The sequence below is a fragment of the Agelaius phoeniceus genome, chromosome Z, assembly GCF_051311805.1.
Source record: "Agelaius phoeniceus isolate bAgePho1 chromosome Z, bAgePho1.hap1, whole genome shotgun sequence".
Classification (NCBI taxonomy): Eukaryota; Metazoa; Chordata; class Aves; order Passeriformes; family Icteridae; genus Agelaius; species Agelaius phoeniceus.
In genome coordinates, this window is record NC_135303.1 from 63,706,217 (window position 1) to 63,725,575 (window position 19,359).

Sequence of the window (19,359 nt, forward strand, 5' to 3'; positions counted from 1 at the left end):
TTGATGCTTTGACATGAGGTCTGTCAGGGGACTTCCCCTGGATCTTCCTGTGTCTCCCACACCCTTGCATGCACATACACATGCATGCATGCCCACACACTCACTGGCAAGTGTCTCACATGACCTGCACATCCATAGTACTAGTAATAACACTAGTTAAGTCAGGTTACACATTTTCTGGTGATCACAGAATAGCACATGAAGCTGGGATGGCTCCAGGGCTGCCACCATGGGCACATGGACCCCGACCCACAGTCCCTCCCCACAGCCACATGAGACAGAGCTCCTTGCCCAGGAAATAGAAGTGAAGATCAGAGAGAAGATAGGCTTGGATCACATGAGATAGGTGCTGGACATGACCCTATTGACACACTGGCCATCTTCTGCTCACACCTTTCCGGCCCTTGGTATCACTTTTTAAACCTCTTTTCCTATGCTTTCTCTGCCTTAGATCACACTGATCCCCAAGTCTCCTTCCTCTGGTTCTTCCACTGCACACCCCCATAAGCCCTGTGCTCCTGCTCCCCATGAACTGCTTCCCACACACAGGAAGTGATGTCTCAGTTTGTGGGAGATCTGGAGAGCACCCCAGCCTCACAGTGTTGGAAGTAACCTGGTCCAGGAACTGACACTTTTATGGGAACTACCTGGGGAGGTGCTTGGTGGTGCTGGAGGTGCTATCCTAGGTACCAACATACCCTATCCTCAACCCTCAGCATCTCTGGGGTCCTTTTTGTGGGTGAAAATGATATTATGTGGTCTCCTAATTTATTTTTCCTTTGTGCTCCTCTTTTCTAATGGATATATGCTGTTTTATAACATAACCTTAATAGTTCTACCAGGATAAACCAGAAATTTTCACAAAATCTCAGATTAGTCTGAGCTGGGAAGGACGCAGAAGGACCATGTTGTGTCCTTGTACAATAACATTTAATTTAAATGCAAAGTGCTTTGTAGTTCAAACATCAAAATTATATTTGAAGATAGAATATTGGGAGTTATACAGTATGTCTACATTGCATATGGCTTCACTTGGAATAACAGAGTATGTCATCTGCATTGTAATGATATCTTAGAATCATGAATTCATATGCTGCATCAAAATTAAGTCTAGCTTTGACTATCTAGGAGTGTAATGGTCTGACTTCTGAATTTTTTAATCTTTAAAAAATCGACTGCAATTAGAATGTGTCCAAATAATACTAAAAAGCAGGTTATGGTTTGAGGTACATGAAAGTCAACATAATAGAACACCTCATCTAAGATTAATCACGACTGTTCAATTGCATTTCTGCGGCTTTAAAGCTTCCCTGTTACCACATTATTCTTCTTCAACACTAGCAAATTAAAATAAAATTAAATTTAGTTAATTCAAATACTCTTTACTTCACCATATTCCTTGGTGGGTGGCTGCAATTTATTGACTACTTTGCAAAAGTCAGAAGCCCACATTAGTTCCTTGAAGACACTAAGAGCTCATCAGTTGCTGTGAGTTGTTCTATCCTGTCAGCAGCTTGAGCTTCTTCCTGACTCTCCTGAGTGGCAGCTCCTAGCCCCATGCTGGCAGGAGTGAGAGAAGAGTGTTGCATGTTTCTAGAAGAGTGTTGCATATTTCTTCTAAGCTTATTTATGCTAATGCACAGGTTATGGTTTCTTTCCTTCCCCCAAAAACACACATTTGCACATGCACATTCCCCACAGTCTTCTCACTTTCCTCCAACACTTATTGAAGTAACAGGCTCACAGTGCTGTGGAGGATTGAGTGAAACATCAAAAGTCTGATTCTGAGAAACCTGCTTTAACCTCATGTATATTGGTGTCTTTCTGTGATTGAAGAAAACAGAATCAAAGCCTACCAATATTTTGAGTTTTTTCTTTAAAAGGGCACAATTTATGCTTGTTGGAATTTAAGGGGCAACTGGCATATGTGGAAATCCATAAAATTAGATGGTTTTGGGAAAGCTGCAAAAGGCAGGCCTCAGATACAGCAGAATTGAGAGTAGAGCTAAAGCAGCAGTTATGAAATAGGTCAGCAGAAAAATTATTTAAACTGTAGAAAAGGCAAGGGCAAATAGAACAATAAGCTTGTGTATTAATGCTTGTCTGAATAGCTCTTTAAGCTGCAGAAAGTTTATCTAGCAAGATATTAGGAAGGTTAAAGCTTAAGAATGGAGCTCTGTGTGTTGTCTCTTACAAATGGGTATTGTATTCGAAATAAGCAAGCATTGTTTTAACCAACGGTACGTCTGCTTATGGTGATTGGATAGAACTACTGTCAATATGCTTTTGCTTTGTGTGATTGGTCAAGAAGCTTACAAAGTATGTTGTAACATTATGTTTTCTGGCCTGCTGCCTGGATTGTGAGCTGCTAGCATCTTCCCATTGTCATAATCATGTAATGAGACTGATGCTGAAAAATAAACAGCTCGAGACACTTTCCACAGCAGCCCCGTCTCATTCATGGTCTGTAAATAACCCCCCTTGCCAGCGTCAGGCATAACCTACTTAAACATTCTGACAATGGGCTTCGTGTTTATGGGATAGTTAACAGCTACAAAAGGTGAATAGCTGGAAAGGAATACTCTTGCTGACTAAACTCAATAGATCAGATATTTGCCTATCTTTGGTATATGCTGAGTAGATCCAGAGGAAGGTAGTTTGCTTCCAGAAAAACAGTTAACTTTTGGGGTTGTACTCTTTGCTGTACTTCACAGTAAAGAACTTATTGTCATTTAGATATTCTTTTTCTTTCTTATTGCATGGATGAGGAATAAAGATTTGCAAACATGAGTATTAAAACTAATCCTCGTAAACAATCAATCTGGACCCAGCTAGGCATCAAGTGTACAAGACCTAAAGATATATTATTTCAGGAGTATTATTGCATGTTTTTAATTTACAATAATTTAGAAGTTTGTTGGTCTGTTTAAGTAGACGCTAAAATATTTATCATGGCACAACAGATTTGACAAAAACAGCAGTAACCAGCAAATGATTATACCTTCAGCTGATTCTCTGATAGCATGTGATGTTTAAATGCTGATTTAACATAAGCATCCACTTTGCACACAGACATTTTAGCTTCTTATATGAACAGCGCTTTCAGTCCAATCATGCCCTGTTTTCTTCGACATAGTGTGTAAATGACAAGGTGTAACCTCTATTATTGTCATATGTTTCTGAGGAAATGTTTTTATAATGTTTGTATGTAGACTCATATATGTACATATATACTCATGGATATAAAAGCAAAAGCTGTTTCTGCAGCTAAGACTGGTTGTGGCTGGTATAGACCCATTCTTGTTTCCTGATGTGGAGGAAAGGCCTGAAAGTAATGTATCTGAGCTAGAAATTTTTAGATGTGCTGTATTTTAGCACAAAACCCTCAACAGTATATCTACACTTATGCCAGTGCAAAAATTGCTGTGAAAAAATGGTGTCAATTCCCAGTAAATGCTGTGAATGCCACTCAGGTATAGTTAGGAACTTGTGCTAAAATCTTGTCCTAATAACGTTTTGCATCAAGCGTTTAAAATTCCCCCTCTTATGACATCAAAGGCCATTCATTAAGACACATTCTCAGTCGAAGTTTTATTATATTCAAAGATTTCATGCCTTCAATAAAATACAAGAGATTCCCATTGGTTCCACTTTATTGTGAAAGTGGGAATCATTTAATGAGAAGTTTAGTATGTGTGTCCTACATATGCCTTCTCTCATTTGTATCGCTTGTGTGGAAATATATTTTCACCCGACACTCTCTCAATGTCTGTACATAAAAAAATTCCTTTTCTTTTATTTGAATTAAGATGCTTTATTTATTTTTATTTATTTGAATTAAGTTTGTTAATTTTTTTAGTCAACTTTGTTAGTTAATTTTGTTTGTTAACTTTGTCTGGGCTTAATGTACTGTGTGTGGTAATGAAGAATTTATGAAAAGTGACTTCTAACTGAGGTGTTCACTGTATCTTGTCCGTAAATCAATCTTCAGGTTTCTTACCAAAGTGACCCTAAGTTATAACCTTTTTCACCTACTGTTATTGCTATTCCAGAAATTTTGGTATTTGACCTTTGCTATTTGACCTCATTGACATTATGATTGTCAATGGCTGCAGCTTTTTTTTATGTAAGAAAAGTTAATCTTCTGGAAAGATAGAGCAGCTTATAGGAAAATAAGAAGAAAATATACAAATGCTTTAATCTGTTTTATTTTTTTCATGAAACATCTTGCAGTTGCAGCTTTCCCTAGTAATCTACTGTCTCCATTTATCAAAGTAATATTTTTTCCATTGTATCTATATACATATATATGTATTATACCCCAGGGAGGGTAAAGGAAAGGACTCCAGAAAACAGGCAGCTTCTGAGAAGAGTACTGGAATGTTTCAAAACTATCTATGTCAGAGCTTTGTTTACATGAATAACCCCTACAATGTCCTCCGCACACTGAGTGTGACTACCTAAACTTAAGGTCACCTCTGATACAGTGAAGCTTGTTAATTTTGGATGAGACTTCTTTCAGAACAGTGGAGTAGTGAGACAGAGCTGCACAAAAAGCCTTCCCTGGATCCTCAGGGTTGCTTTGAGGCCCAGAGCCCTGCGTGGTGTCTGTGCCCCAGCCATCAGCCAGCCACTATCTGGCTGTGCACCCTTGGTCAGACCTTGGACCTGTCTGATGGCTGCAGTCTGCTCTGGCCCTACTTGCTGTGTGGTGGGGCAGTGGGCTGAGACTGTGCTCCCATTTCCAGGGCAGCACTCAAAGAAGAAATTATGGTGGAAAATCCTTAGACTGGCTGAAAAAAAATCTTAGAAAAATGCTGCTTAGAGAGAAGAATTTTGAATGGATGTGTACTGGAAACCATGTCAAAGATACAGAAATTGTTACAGACAAATGAAATTGGTGAAAAAAAATTCTTTGTTCTCTCTGGCATTGATTGTTACTGTTTTCTAACATGACACAGCAACTGAACATCCATATTTGAAACAGTCAATGTCTCAGTTGTTCCTCAGGATCTGATTTGTTTTCCTGTCTGTTGTGTCTTCCAATCTGTGATCTGTGTTGCTTATATATCACTTACAACCCATGTCTGTCAAAACAAACTGGATTAGCCTAAAAATCTGAAATAGTAGAACTTCTCTAATGAAGTCCATTTTGATGGAAATGGCACAACAAACACACAAACAGCTGATCTGGCTCATCAGAGTCTGCTATTTTGTCTCTGAAATGAAATTTTTTAACAGAGTTAGCATTTTAACAAAGCGGCCAATGCAAATTTGATAGAGAAATCTAGTGGAAAAAGAAACTACAGAAATTGAACAGGAATGCTTAAGGAGAGGGAACAGAGAAATTTGTATGCTACGAATAATGAGCTGGAAATAATGTGGGTGTATTCAGGAGCCACATTCAATAAATATCATTGTTCTATAGTGCTATAATCATCCTCTCTTATATACACAAAAAACCCTTGATGTGTTGTGACTACTCAAGGGTACAGGAAAGAGACACTGAAATTTAAAAGTACAGATTTTAAGTCTATGAGAAAATATTCTTTAAAAGGCCAAAGCAGAAAATCTTAGACATAACATATATAGCCTGCAGGCTATTCCTGGACACCTTTCTCAAGAAATAAATCATTTGCATAACAGGGAGAAGAATATCTCTAAATAAAATAGTGATATTAAAACTTCCATGACTTAGAGAAAGACAGCAAATGTATTGTGAGACAGAAAACACCTGACCACTTGAGAAGTGTCATTTTGTTGAAGAAATGGGAAGGCAAATTATACAAACTAACACTTAATTCTTAAATATTATAATAAAATGCATTGAAAATAATAACATGAATTTCAAGATTAATCACAAATTTCATGTGTTGATGAATTCTAAAATTATCTATTTTGTTATAAAATGAATTTGTCTCATTTTCTTTTGTGTCATCCGTCTGTTTAATTTTATTTTTTTCCTTAAAAAATACTGGAAATATCCACACATCATAGAATGCTTATTTGAAGTTAGTAATACATTTTTATTGAAATTTGAATTTTCACAAGGAAACACTAAAGTCATCTGAAGTGACTACACAAAAGTGTTGCTGTCATCTTTTAAATCAAAACTGCAGTATATCTTCACTACCCCTCTGAAATATTGCTCATGTTTTGTACTTTATTGGTACTTTGAAGAGTTGGCACTATGAAGGCTTTGCTCTGATAGGTAAATTGATACCAGAAAAGAAATAAAAGAACTAGTTAAACCAGAGTATGAACATTGAAAAAAATATTGTACACTGCAATTGTATTTTTACACTTGAATTTTATCTGCAAGAGAAATCAAAGCAACCTGATGAAATCCACAAGTTTCTGCTGCATTCCTTCTGTCTTTCGTAGAAATCAATTAAGCACAGAAGCTGAATACACTTTCACAGGGGGAAACATGGTGAGATAATGCTGCAGGGAAAGGTTCTTCAGTAGTGAGCTCCCCTTGCCATGCGAGAGTTTTATTAGATATACATAGGATTTAATGCTTTTCAAAAACTTTTATATTGCAAAACATTCATGAAGTCTTCATCCTTTTCTCTACCAACAGCAATATCACTGAAGAAAATGCTTTCTGTGAAACAAGGAAAACTGTAATATTATGTTTTCTGGGATTATATTAAGCGGAAGAATATTTTACTATGATTCAAAAAACTAAAAGATCTTGATATATCCTAAAGTTCAAAAGCTACACATTTTATACCCACAACAGAAAGCAGTACCTCTTTATAGTCAGGATAGAGTTATACAACTCTAAGTATAGACTAACACAGTCTGAGGAAGTAATTTATCTTTGTCAGATATCTACATCAGGATTAAATGAATTGCAGTCCTGAAGTACCTGTTTCTCTTTATTGCCAATAAATGGACTTTAGACTGCTAACTAGAACAGAGCACATGAGAAGCCCATTTCTCTCTATTGATTTTAAAGAGAGCCTACATAACTGTTTTCTTCAATAATTTCAAATTTAAATTATTGAAAATAAGGAATTAATAAGTAACGCTGAGTTAGTATTCATTCCAGTAGACTGGAGTTAGAAAATCCTTTGGGAAAAAATCCTAAGAGCAATTCCTGGAATCCACCTAGTTAGTTATGCAAATCAGTGTGAAATGAAAACTTCTTTGGGATTTCCTTCTTTTGCTTTCTTGAAGCCTGAAATAACCTGTTTTACTTAATTGCTGTTGTAGCAGATAGGACTTCAAGCCACAAAGAATTCTTCAAGACTGATTAGCAGAATTTCAGCTATGTAATTATTCTCCTTGCTAAAATCTGTTCTCAGTAAGAAGGCATGAAAAAAAACCCCAACCAACATTTATTACGTTTTTTAAGTAAATATGTTTAACAAAGGAAGAGTAAAAGAGAAACAATGAGAGCCAAAAATGAGAGAAGGACCAAAGAATCTTCCTTTGTGGAAACTTCCATAGGTTGTGTGGACACTTCCTAAATTGTTTTCACAGAGCAGGCAGAACAGGAACCTCTTCTTATTAACGCCTTAGGGTGCTAAAGTAATGTAAGAAGAACAATGAAGTACATACCACATCTTTTACCTTTGTTTTTCTCACTGATGTCATCTGTCTTTTTCCTTCTCATTTTCAATTTGAAGGTAAAAGTGTGCTATTAAATGACACCTTCTGATCTGCAACAAAGAAGCCCAGAGGGACTTATTCTCTCAAGCTTGCTGGTGATATAAACAGCATGTTGCAGCTCATATATTTTTCCAATTCAAAAGTGCCAGAACACCTAGCTCTCAGATGACTTGCAACAAGATGTATAAGAGTGGATATTTTCACACAGCTCATATGCCGTCTTTCATCACATTTTGTATAGGAATGAAAAAAATTCCATCTATGTATTTTTTTAGGATATGCCCACAATTTGTTCTACAACAATTCCTTTCAATGTGTTAATAATGTGTTTCATACATACGCTCTTCAGCAAACTGTATACACAGTATACTTTTGTATTAGCTATTTCCACATGGCAAATTTAAATAATTTCAAGCACTGCTTGGCAGATAAATGGCTACGTCCAGTAACCTCAAAATCAAGAAGAAAATTAAACTCATTAACTGAAAGAAACTGAATCAGCTCTGCTATATTTTGATACTGCACCTGGTCTTGTTCAATTGAATTGCATTTAATAGAAATGATCCCATAATTTTACTACCTTTTGTTCACTCTTTTACCTCTCCTCATAAAACCACAGCTCACAGGAAATATGTAATCTTTACATGCAAACACACATTCCTCTCATCCCACTTTCATTTCTAATTTCATTGTACCTTGAAAAATCATTGAAAATACACAAAAAATAATAATTTTTATTCTTATGAGGTGAATCACATGGTCAAGGAATTTTAAAAAGTAGCTGTTTTAGTATAGGATACAAAGTGCAGGAAGCAAATTATTATAAGTGAGACTTTGAGTCCAGAACCAACTCCCTATCTATACTCTTCTCTGTGTGAGAGGTGAGTAAGCAATGGGTAAAACCTTGATTACCACTGTCATCCTTCGGAGTTGCTTTACAACATCTGGTTTAATACCCAGTTGAAGAACAGCAATTTATTGGTGGAATGTACCATAGTGGTAGAGCAATCCATTTCTACTTCCTGAGAATGACAAGGAAAGAAAGTAAAGTAGAATAAAAGATATGCCTGTTAACTGTGTCTCCTGGGAAAAACAGTACTCTGATGCAGTTTCTGAGCAAATTCTTGCTCAAGGTCTCACATAACCTAGAAATTTAATCAGAAAGCCTTACTGAACAATAAAAAAGCATGGAGGTTTCCTGACTTCTGAATTCTTTGCTAAAATCAGAAAACATATCAACAAATCATAGTTGCGGAATATACTGAGTTGGTAGGGACCCACAGGAATCATTGAATCCAACACCTGTCCCTGCACAGCACCCTCCCCAAGAGTCACACCATGAGCCTGAGAGTACTGTCAGTGCCCAGCCCTGATATCCAACTTAAACCTGCCCCAAATCAGCTTTGTGCTGTTTCCTCCAGTCCTGTGACAAGTTACAAGAGTAAAGAGATTGGTACCTGCCCCTCCACTTCCCCTTGGGAGAATGTTGAAGACCACGCATCATACTGTCACCAGTGAAAAAATTTCATCTATGTATTTCCTGTGGTTATTTTAGCTTGTTTTAAAAATAGTGAGGTGTTCAATTTCAGTTGAAAGACAACTGCTATGAAATAAGAAAATATGGGTATGTTAAATAAAATTGGTAATATTTTAAGATTTTGTGATTTACTGGTGAATTTTTGCTCATCACAGTTCATCTCTTGTCAGTAAAACAATACAGACACATAAAGATAATAGCAGACATTAAATTTTAAAGCACTATCTAAAATAATCAGTGCAGAGACTGCTTCATTCCTTTAAACTATTATCTTACTCTCTCTAAGAGGTGAGTTCTCACTTCCTTATGTGCAGCAAATTCTTTTGTTTCTGCTTAGCATTTTTTTTTCTCCTGTAGAAGAGAACTCTTAAGACCATAAAATCATAGAATACTCTGAGCTGGAAGGGGCCTACAATAATTACTGAAGGAAGTCCAGTTCCTGGCTCTGCACGACCACCCCAAGAAGCACACATTGTGCCTGAGAGCATTGCGCAAACACTTCTTGAACTGTCTCAGTTTGGAGCAGTGACCACTTCCCTGGGGAGCCTGTTCCAGTGCCCAACCACCCTCTGAGTGTAGAACTTTTTCCCAACATCCAACTTAAATTTTCACTGACACTCTCATGGCATTCCCTTCAGTCCTATCACCAATCACGAAAGAGAAGAGACCAGCACAGGCCCCTCTTCTTCCCTTCATGAGGAAACTGTGCACCATGATGAGGGTCGCCTCAGCTCTTCTTATGGCTTTCCTTACAGACCTTCATCCCCTTCATAGCCCTATTCTGGACATTTTCCAATAGCTGCATATCTTTATTTTATTGCAGTGCCCAAACAGCCCCCACCACTCAAGGTGAGGCTGCCCCAGCTCAGAGCAGAGCAGGACAATCCCCTCCCTTGCCTGGCTGGTGATGCTGTCCCTGGTGCCCCCCAGGACAGGGTTGGCCCTCCTGGCTGCCAGGGCACTGCTGACCCATGTTCAACTTGCCATTGACCAGGACCCCCAAGCCCATTTTGGAAGGCTGCTCTTTAGCCTCTCATTCCTCAGTCTGTCCATACATCCAGGATTTCCCCATCCCAGGTGCAGAATCTGGCTCTTGTTTCTGTCAAACTTCATACAATTGGCGATTGTCCAGTGCTCTTGTTTGTTTAGGTCTCTCTGCAAGGCCTTTCTGAAGATAAGGAAAAATCAGTCTAATCAGTCACAAATAAAATCAAGATTTTTTTATTTAAGGGAAAGCTAGCAACATGATAAAAGTGAGTATTAAATTTCATTCTTATTGCAAAAAATGAACAGCAATCGGCTGAAAATACTGAAGGAAAACCCTTTTATTTTGATGATGTTCCTTGGGTCTATCAAAAACTGAATTAATACCAAGTATCACAGTATAGTCTGACCTAAAGAAGGTTTATTCTTCAAGTCTAGAAAGGAAACTTCCATAAGCTGTAAAGAATTTTCATCATGGTCATGCACAATGCAAGTTAAAATGTTGGCCTATCACTGAGTATTTATTAATCTTATTAATAGAATCATTAAAGTTCAGAAGGCCTCCAAGACTATCTATTCCAATCCTTGAAGACCACCTTGTCAATGAAACCAGATTACTATGTATCATCCATGCAAGTATTTTTTGTAAACTAAAGTGATGAGCATTTTTCGATGGAGAATGAGGTAGCATAAAATATATTTCCCTGTGCAGAATGCATGAAAAAAACCAAGTGTGCTAAACCAGAGCAGACATGAACATAATTTTTCATCCCAGGATATCACAAGTATCTGTGAAAATATTAGTAAAATTTGAAATTTAAACTGATAATCACTCAAAGAATCTGCCCAAATTTTTAAACCTCTTATTTGTCTATTTCACGATGGTCTTTTTGCAGCAGGTGTGTGAGTAGTTAGGAATATGTCTGTCTTTGGAAGGGGAGAGCATTCCAATAGCCAATAGCAGTACTTTCTCAGGAAAATATTTCTTAGCTACTATTTTAAAGATACTTAGTGTCACCCAATAACCTGCATGTAAACAGTCTTTGAAGTTACATTGACAGTAAATCCACAGAAATTCAGTTTATATGGCCCACTGGCATAATCTTTGCTTCAGAAGTAACATTGAAATGTAGAAAGAACTGTGCTTTTGATTACTATATATAGAGCATGAAACTTTTCAAAAGAAATAATAGTTCTCTGACACAAAAGTTTCCTGTCATCTGATAAAACTGCTCAGAAGAAACTAAAAAATATATAATCTGAGACAAAATAAACACTGTAATATGAGAGAACTGTCACTAATATATATCTTTAAATTACCTAAAGCTGTCCATGAAAAATCCTGTTTCTTACTCTTTCCAATTTTTCTAAGCTTTAATCACTTGATGTGAAAATTTCTTTGCTTCCTGCCTATGTCAGGCTGAGCTATTCGGGAAAATAAACCAGAAAAACTAGCTAGCTCTAGTTCCAAGCTAGAGACAGATAGTCTTGTCAAACATAAAATGTTCTTACTTTTTTAAAAATACTGTGGATGGTGAGGAGTTGGTTGAGGAATGGGAAAGCAAAACTATGCTGAATACCAGAGAGATATGAAAACTTGACCTTTTACCAAGGTATACATGCAATACTTGTGCCATCCAGCAAATTGATGGAAATCTTATTTTTCATATGGAAACATTTGATTGTTATATAGAAAATAGATTTCATTCAGAAACTATTTATGTAGGAAATTCCTGGTTGACCTATCCTGATTCTTTCTTTTGAAATTTCTGGTTTCATCTATTGTTTAGGTTTATGTACAAAGATAATTTTTATATACAATGGACATTTTATGAAAAGAAAAATGACACGTGAAGCATTAAGGACAAAAAAATACCATCTTGTTATACTGTGTGGTAATTTTCAGTATTTAGACCTTTTAAATTTTCTGGAGTCACTATGGTGTTGTATACGGTGAATAATTCTCTCGGCAAGCACTTGCAAAGGAAGAAGGTACTTGTGGTCTAATAAGTTTATATCTTATGCCAAGCCAACTCTTATTGATCCCTCTCTTTAGGAGAAATCCTATTCTTAATGATCCCTTCAAGCATCTTAATAAACAAAGAAAACTTAACTTATAGTCTTTCAAGTAGGAGTTTTTGATGGAGGTTTAATGAGTGACTTTCTACTGTTTTCTTTTGAGTTTATCACAAGTTTAACAAGCCTCTAAAGTTATCAAGATGCCTTACAATGTGCACTGTGCTGCTTTGTTTACCATCATTTAATTGGCAAATATTTTTGGTCATATTGATCCTAAAGCTCATAGAGAAAATCAGCCTCTTCTGACACTAGCAGTGTTACTGTCTCAGTAGCTGACTTGTGGAAATTCATTGACATTAATATCCGTTACTAATGCAACTTCTTTTACAGAGCTTGTGGAAAGCTAAGAAAGATTTTAGAAACCGACATCAGTGTGAGTTACAGTGAAAAAGAAGCCAACAAAACATCCAATTCCACAAAATCTGCATTTTGATTGAAGTTTGCAAGGTTTCAGGGTTATCAGATATTTGGGAGGATGGTGTTATTTTGTCTCCTCAGTATTGTAGAGGAAAGAGCTAATCACCAAGGTGAAAGTATATTCAGAGTACTGCCAGTTGACAGACATAGGTTCTCTTGTTTCTCAAAAGTAAAATGTCTTCATCTATTTTTTGCTACAGAAGGAATTGTAGTTGCTCCTATGCTAGGGAAAATGCAGTGTAGTCCATTTACTCTCAAAAAATTTGCTATGGAAGCTTTATAAACACCCACTTCTTGCAATTTCAATATCAAATTTCTTCATGCAGAGAAGTCTCCACCAGGTCCAAATTTAAGACCAAGATACCAGCTTATTAAACACACATGTAGTCAGAAGAATTGTATGTAAAGGTTGAAACACCTTATTTTCTACAGTATAAGAACTCTCAGGGTGTATTATCCATTTGAATCTGGGCTGGAATCAAGATGTACTGTGTGAACAGACATCAACCTAACCACTAAACACTTAACTGTGATGGAAGATGTGTACACCCTACTATGAAGAAATAAATTAACAAGTAAACAAGGGTCACCAGTATAGAACATCACAGTAATTTGCACATACATATGTAATCTTTTACAGACAATATTCCATTTATGACTATTGCAGAGTATTTTATTTTCCCTTAAACCTATTATTCAAAACCTGAAAAGAAGAAAATGGGATCATATTAATGATCAATTAAAGGCAGGACCAAGCTTTTGTGTTAAGTATAGATAGGTCACCATATCAGAATGACTGCACAAAGAAGGGCTGGAGAGTGGGAAATGAGTAAGAACCCAAGACACAACATCTTGAAGCTCTGCAATAATAGATTATATTGCATGTATTCTTAAGTGATTATTCAATTTTAGCCCGAGAAGAAAGGGCTTTCCTAACAGTCTATGCCAACAAACAGTAATGCAAAACATTGCTGTTTTGCACTACTGTTTATTGTGTTAAGTGTTAAGTTAAAGATATTTCAAAAAAGCTTGTGAAGCAAAACACAGTTATACTATAGCTGTAAAACAAAATGGAATTTAAAGCAACAAGAACAAAACAGAACAAAGAAATCAACAAATCCTAGAAGCATCCAACCAGAGAAAACTATGGCACTATGGGAAATGAGATCTGAGTCCTTAAACATAGATTAATTTAGTCTATTCACTAAACAGTAATATAACAAAATAATAAATGTCTTAGCCTGAAAAAGAAGAGTATTAAGGCAATGTGTATGCATACATACATATGCAATGCAAATAAATAGATATGTATACACCTACTTCCATGTATATCTGTACATACACGTGTATGTGCAATTTTTATTACATGTGTCCATATATGTTTTTATATATAAGGTTTGTGTACATATATGAGTATATATGTGTATGTATCTATCACCTAAGTTCCAGGTACCAGTAGGAACATTAGTACAAGTAGATATGTACATGTATAAATACTTTCCCCCTTTTCTTTCCCTCAAGGAGAAAGTGTTTAGTAAGTTTTAGATCATAAAAATCATAGAATGATTTTAAAGATCATCTTGCTCCAACCTCCCTTCTGCTAGACTAGGTTTCTCAGAGTCTCATCCAGCCTCTTGAACACCTTCAGGAGAGGGGAGCTCACAAACTTACTGGTCAATCTGCTCCAGTTCCTCACCACTGTCGCAGTAAAGAATTTGTTCCTAGTATCCAATCTAAACCTCCTCTCCTTCAGCCTAATACCACTCTGCTTTGTCATATACTACCAGCCCTTGTGAAAAGTCCCTCTCCAACCTCCTTAAAAGCCGTCATAAGGTACTGGAAGATTGTTACAAGATCTTCCCAAGGCCTTCTCTTCTCTATGGTGAAGAACTTCAGCTGCCTTAACCTGTTGTCACACAAGAGGTCTTCCAGCCCTGTGATCTTAGTGGCTCTGCTATGGACTCATTCCAACAGGTCAACTTATTTCTTACGTTGAGGTCTCCAGAGCTGGGCTCCAGGCGGGAGTCTAAGAACAGTGGAGTAGAGAGGCAGAATCACCTCCCTTGACCTGCTGGAAATTTTTCCCTTCATGCTGCTCAGGATGCAATTGGCTTTCAAGACTGTGAGCTCACATTACTGGGTGATGCGGAACTTCTTGTTCATGAACATGGCCAAGTCCTTCTTCCCAGGGCAGCTCCCTATCCATTCTCCACCCAGCCTCTATTTGTGCTTGGGTTTGCCCCAACCCAGGTTTAGGACTTTGCACTTAGTCTTGATGAACTTCATGAGTTTCACACAAGCCCACCTCTCAAGTCTGTCAAGGTCTCTGTGGATGGCATCACTGCTCTCCAGCATTCTGACTGTGCTAAACAGCTTGGTGTCACTAGCAAAGTTGTATAGGGCATGTTGACAGCAAAGATGTCAAAAGGTGCTGGTCCCTATACTGATGAAAAACATCACTTGTCACTGCTCTCCAGCTGGATATTGGCTTGTTGACCACAACTCTTGGAATGTGGTGATCCAGGCAGGGTTTTAGCCACTGGTGGTTACAATGATACATGATACAATCTATGTATCTCCAGCTTAGAAACAAGGGTGTTGTCTGAGACAAGAGTCAAATGCTTTGCACAACTGCTGGTATTTCTTTTCACAGGTTAGTCACAATGGATACATTCCCTTCCTCATTGTAGAGCTAAGCTATATCTAGTCTTTTTGACCTAAATCTTTCCATGATTATGATCATAAGAAACTATATTTCTTTCATTATTCAAAAAATGAAGGATCTACATTTACAGCTGTTTTTCCTGGTTAAATTCTTCAGCATGACCATAATATGTATTTCCTTATTCACAGTTTTAGAGTAATTTTTCCTCTCAAATATGTGATTATCTAGCTCATTTATCGAAGAGAGCTAAAGTATGATTTAGCCTGAATTTACAGAATTTTAATGAATGCATGATGTATTATTTTATTATTTCTTGTCGAGAATGCTAAAATTAAATATAGTATTGGACCCGTTACTGATGACAACAAATTATGAAATAACAGACATTTAATATTGTTCTTTAAGGCTTTGGTAAGCACTAAGTGATGAACAAATGTGAAATGTTTGTATTCTGCCTTTCGTACTGATGCTGCCTCATTTGAGTACCACACTAAATTACAGAAATACTGCCACTGAAATGTACGAGAGTTCATAGGAGTTTCATAGGAGTTCCCTCCTATGAAAAATTAAGGTTTCCTGCAAATCAGCAAAGAATTCCAGACAAATTAGAAAGCAAATTCCTTCGTTTTTTGGTAGTGTTAAAGCACTTAACTATGATGGAATTGAAAAGAAAATACTATATGATAGCTTCATTTTAATATTTTAATGTGTGTAGTTCCATTGAAACAGTAGAATGGTTAATAGTCTTATGCTTTAATTCAGGGGGAGATTTTAATTTTAAATGTTTGGCTAATGTAAAATGTAATGTATTTTCTACAACATATTTTTTGACTTTGTGCTTATTTTCAGCTTCCACTACAAGGGTAAGAGGATCTCTTTAGACATCAAAAGTTCTGACAAAGAGGAATTGCTAATGGTAGTTGATGCTTCCAGCTTCACAGAGTAGATAAAACAGACACCTTTTATTCAGCCTGAAAAGTCCTTTCCTCATTTACTTCACAAGTTGACTTATAATATAAACTTTAAATACCAGCCATATGGCCAAGATTTTTTAATTACTGGTCATCCCATGCATCAATCAAAGAATAAATTAACCACACATTCTTACAATATTGAGACCATGTGGAAGCCTATATTTAAATTTCATTCATGTCTGTGACAGTTGGGTTGTATTTAAAAGAGGGCTCCTCTAATCTACTCCAGGTTGAATCTTACTATTGTGAGCAAATTACAACCAATCCAATTTTAATTACCTTTGGGGGGAATAGCTGTGACTAAGGCAATTATATGAGTCTACTGAGCCCATATTATTAACACTAAATGACATTAATATTTTCATATGATTAAGCAGGAATAATAATTATATTAATTATATTTTTTATATTTAAAGAAGGAAGAAGTCACCTCATTTTAAAAAAGTCTTAGCCCTTTTTTGTGCTGCTCTAAACCCATAGCATTTACATAGACATGGTATGCAAATAATCTAAGTACAGAATGTGAACAGTTCATGATTTAGGATCCAAGTCCCATATAATTAGTATAACAGTTCAAATCCCTCTAAATTCAAGTTCTGCATATGCATACATTAGCATGAATTAATGTGAAATTATTGTCTAGGCAAGATTACATGTAGGTTGGTGAAAATTTAGATAGTTAAGATTATGTAAAGAGACAAGTAACACACTGAGTTACAAACAGAAAGAAATGATACACAAACATACGGGAAATAGCTAAAGAATCTGATTATCACCTGCAAGAGTGAAGAGAATTTTAATATAGATCAGTAGAAAGATATTTAAGTCAGTGCAAAAATAATGGTCTCACTTCCATTTTTAAAGCTATGGGGTTTCTTATGTTTTTAACACATGCTTTGAGAACTTCTCTTCATGCTTTTCTTCTGACTGCACATAAAACAAGTTAGATTGAATCCTTAATTCTGCATAGGATATGTACAGTGAAAAGTTTTCCAGAAAAAAACAATACTTTAAACACTTAAACAGATAATCTGAGAAATATATTCTCATCTTTCCTTTAGGTCAAAGACAAAAATATTGAAATGTTGATGCTTCAAAGGAACTAAAATATTCCTCAGCTGGGCTAAGGTTTTGACAGGAGCTATGATCTCATAACTGAAACAAAAAGAAAGTGGTTTTAAAATATATTTATTTTTTAAATTTGCTTTAAATTGAATTTTCATTTTCTTCAGTTGGGTTTTGGTTTTGGTGTTTAAAGTTTTTTAAAATATGCTGACCAATATGACAATCTTAAATGAGATTGACATTTTATCAGACACTAAATGCCAAATGTGTAATAAAATTCTGAACTGAATTTCAGTAACCATAATAGTAACAACAATTTATCTTAAGGTAAAATTTGTTCTCCAGTGTTAATCTGTAATAAAAAAATAATTATTCTGAAATAAAAATATTATAAATCCAAGATATATTAATTGTCAATTTACACTAAATTAAAACAGAATTGTCATAAAGTTTTTATATTGAAACTGTTCACTGAGGCACCACATCTTGGGGTTGTTAGAGAGAAAGGGCATGGTAGCAGAGATCTCAAAATACAAGCATGAGCTGAAAGCTAAGATTCAGAAATACTAGCAGAAACAGCAGGCCTATAAGCACAAGGCACAGATGGTAATTAGTGGTTTATTAAAGGAGAATAACCTTTGGATCTGTGTGCAACCAACTTTAAATGTAAGAAAAAATCCAAAAGAATAAGTCCCCTTCACAATCAAATTTAAATATATTGTGCAACTGAGAACCATTGAAGAAATTCCCGGTAAGCAGACCGTGTTGGGAAACATATGAAATGATCCCAAAAAGAGAAGGAAGAAGATACCCCACCAGTGTCACACTCTCCCAACAGAGAACTCACATTTCTGAAAAGCACCAATCTTACCTCTGCATCCCGTACTTCTTCCTGAAAAAGACTGATTGCCCATTGACATTAGCACCCAGAGAAATAGTATAAAGTATAAATGAGATTCTATAATAAGAAAATGTTGACTAAAACTCATGGAATCATTACTAAACAAGTAATTCTCAAGCCATTAAGACTATAGTTTGACTCACACTAAACTCTTGTCTTCTTGCTTAAGGCTTTTTCTTTAATCCAGAGAAACTGAACAAATAATGTGATGACTCTGTTCTTTTGGATTAGTTTTAAAATATAATTGCAACAGATGGGGAGAATGTGGGAAAACCAAGCAATAATTTGCAAAGTAAAATGGAAGTAGAAGATTTTATCTTCTAAATGCATTATTGATTGCATTTAGATCGATATCTAAATGCATTCTTTGATCAGAAATATTTTTGACTCCAAACTATAATAAATCAGATTATCAAATTTGCACTGCCATTCTGATTACGGAAATTTATTTCAAAATTCTATGAAAAAAAAACATTTGTATTTTCAATATTAACATTTTTTCATGCCTCAGCTAACTAAAACTTAATTAGACTTTTATGGGAAAACATAGCTACTTATCTTTTTCCCTTGAAATTATGTAACATATTCCAAGCAGCTTGAAGGGCAACCTATATAAAGGCAAATTTCTATTAATGGTGTTCCAGAAAGCTAGTTGCACTGCTTTTGAATGATCTCCAGCTTTTCAGCTAGAGACAATCTTCATTTTACTGCAAGAACACTGATTACTCTTTCAAAAGGACAGTGTGTAAAATGTTTAGGAAAAAAAATTATCCCTAGTTAAGTCTGTATTTGTTAGACTCTGTGCCTTTTACGGCAAATCATCACAAGCACAGAGCAGAGATCCTTCAATGCATTATTAGGAGAGTAATGTAAGTGACACAATCTCTGCTTGATGACTTGCTGTGTTCCCCAAACTGTGTCTTGCACTGAGAGGTGTGACAAAAAAACATCTTCATTCCTTTAAACTTAGAAAGCTGCACGCTTCTGCACAGCAATATGAAAGTCCTTGTTCTTGGAATGTTCTCCTTGCAGAGGTAGTTCGTCTTAGCGACTGATTATTATAGATGTGATTACTGTCCCTTTCAATGTGTTTACACTGAAATATAGAATTCATACA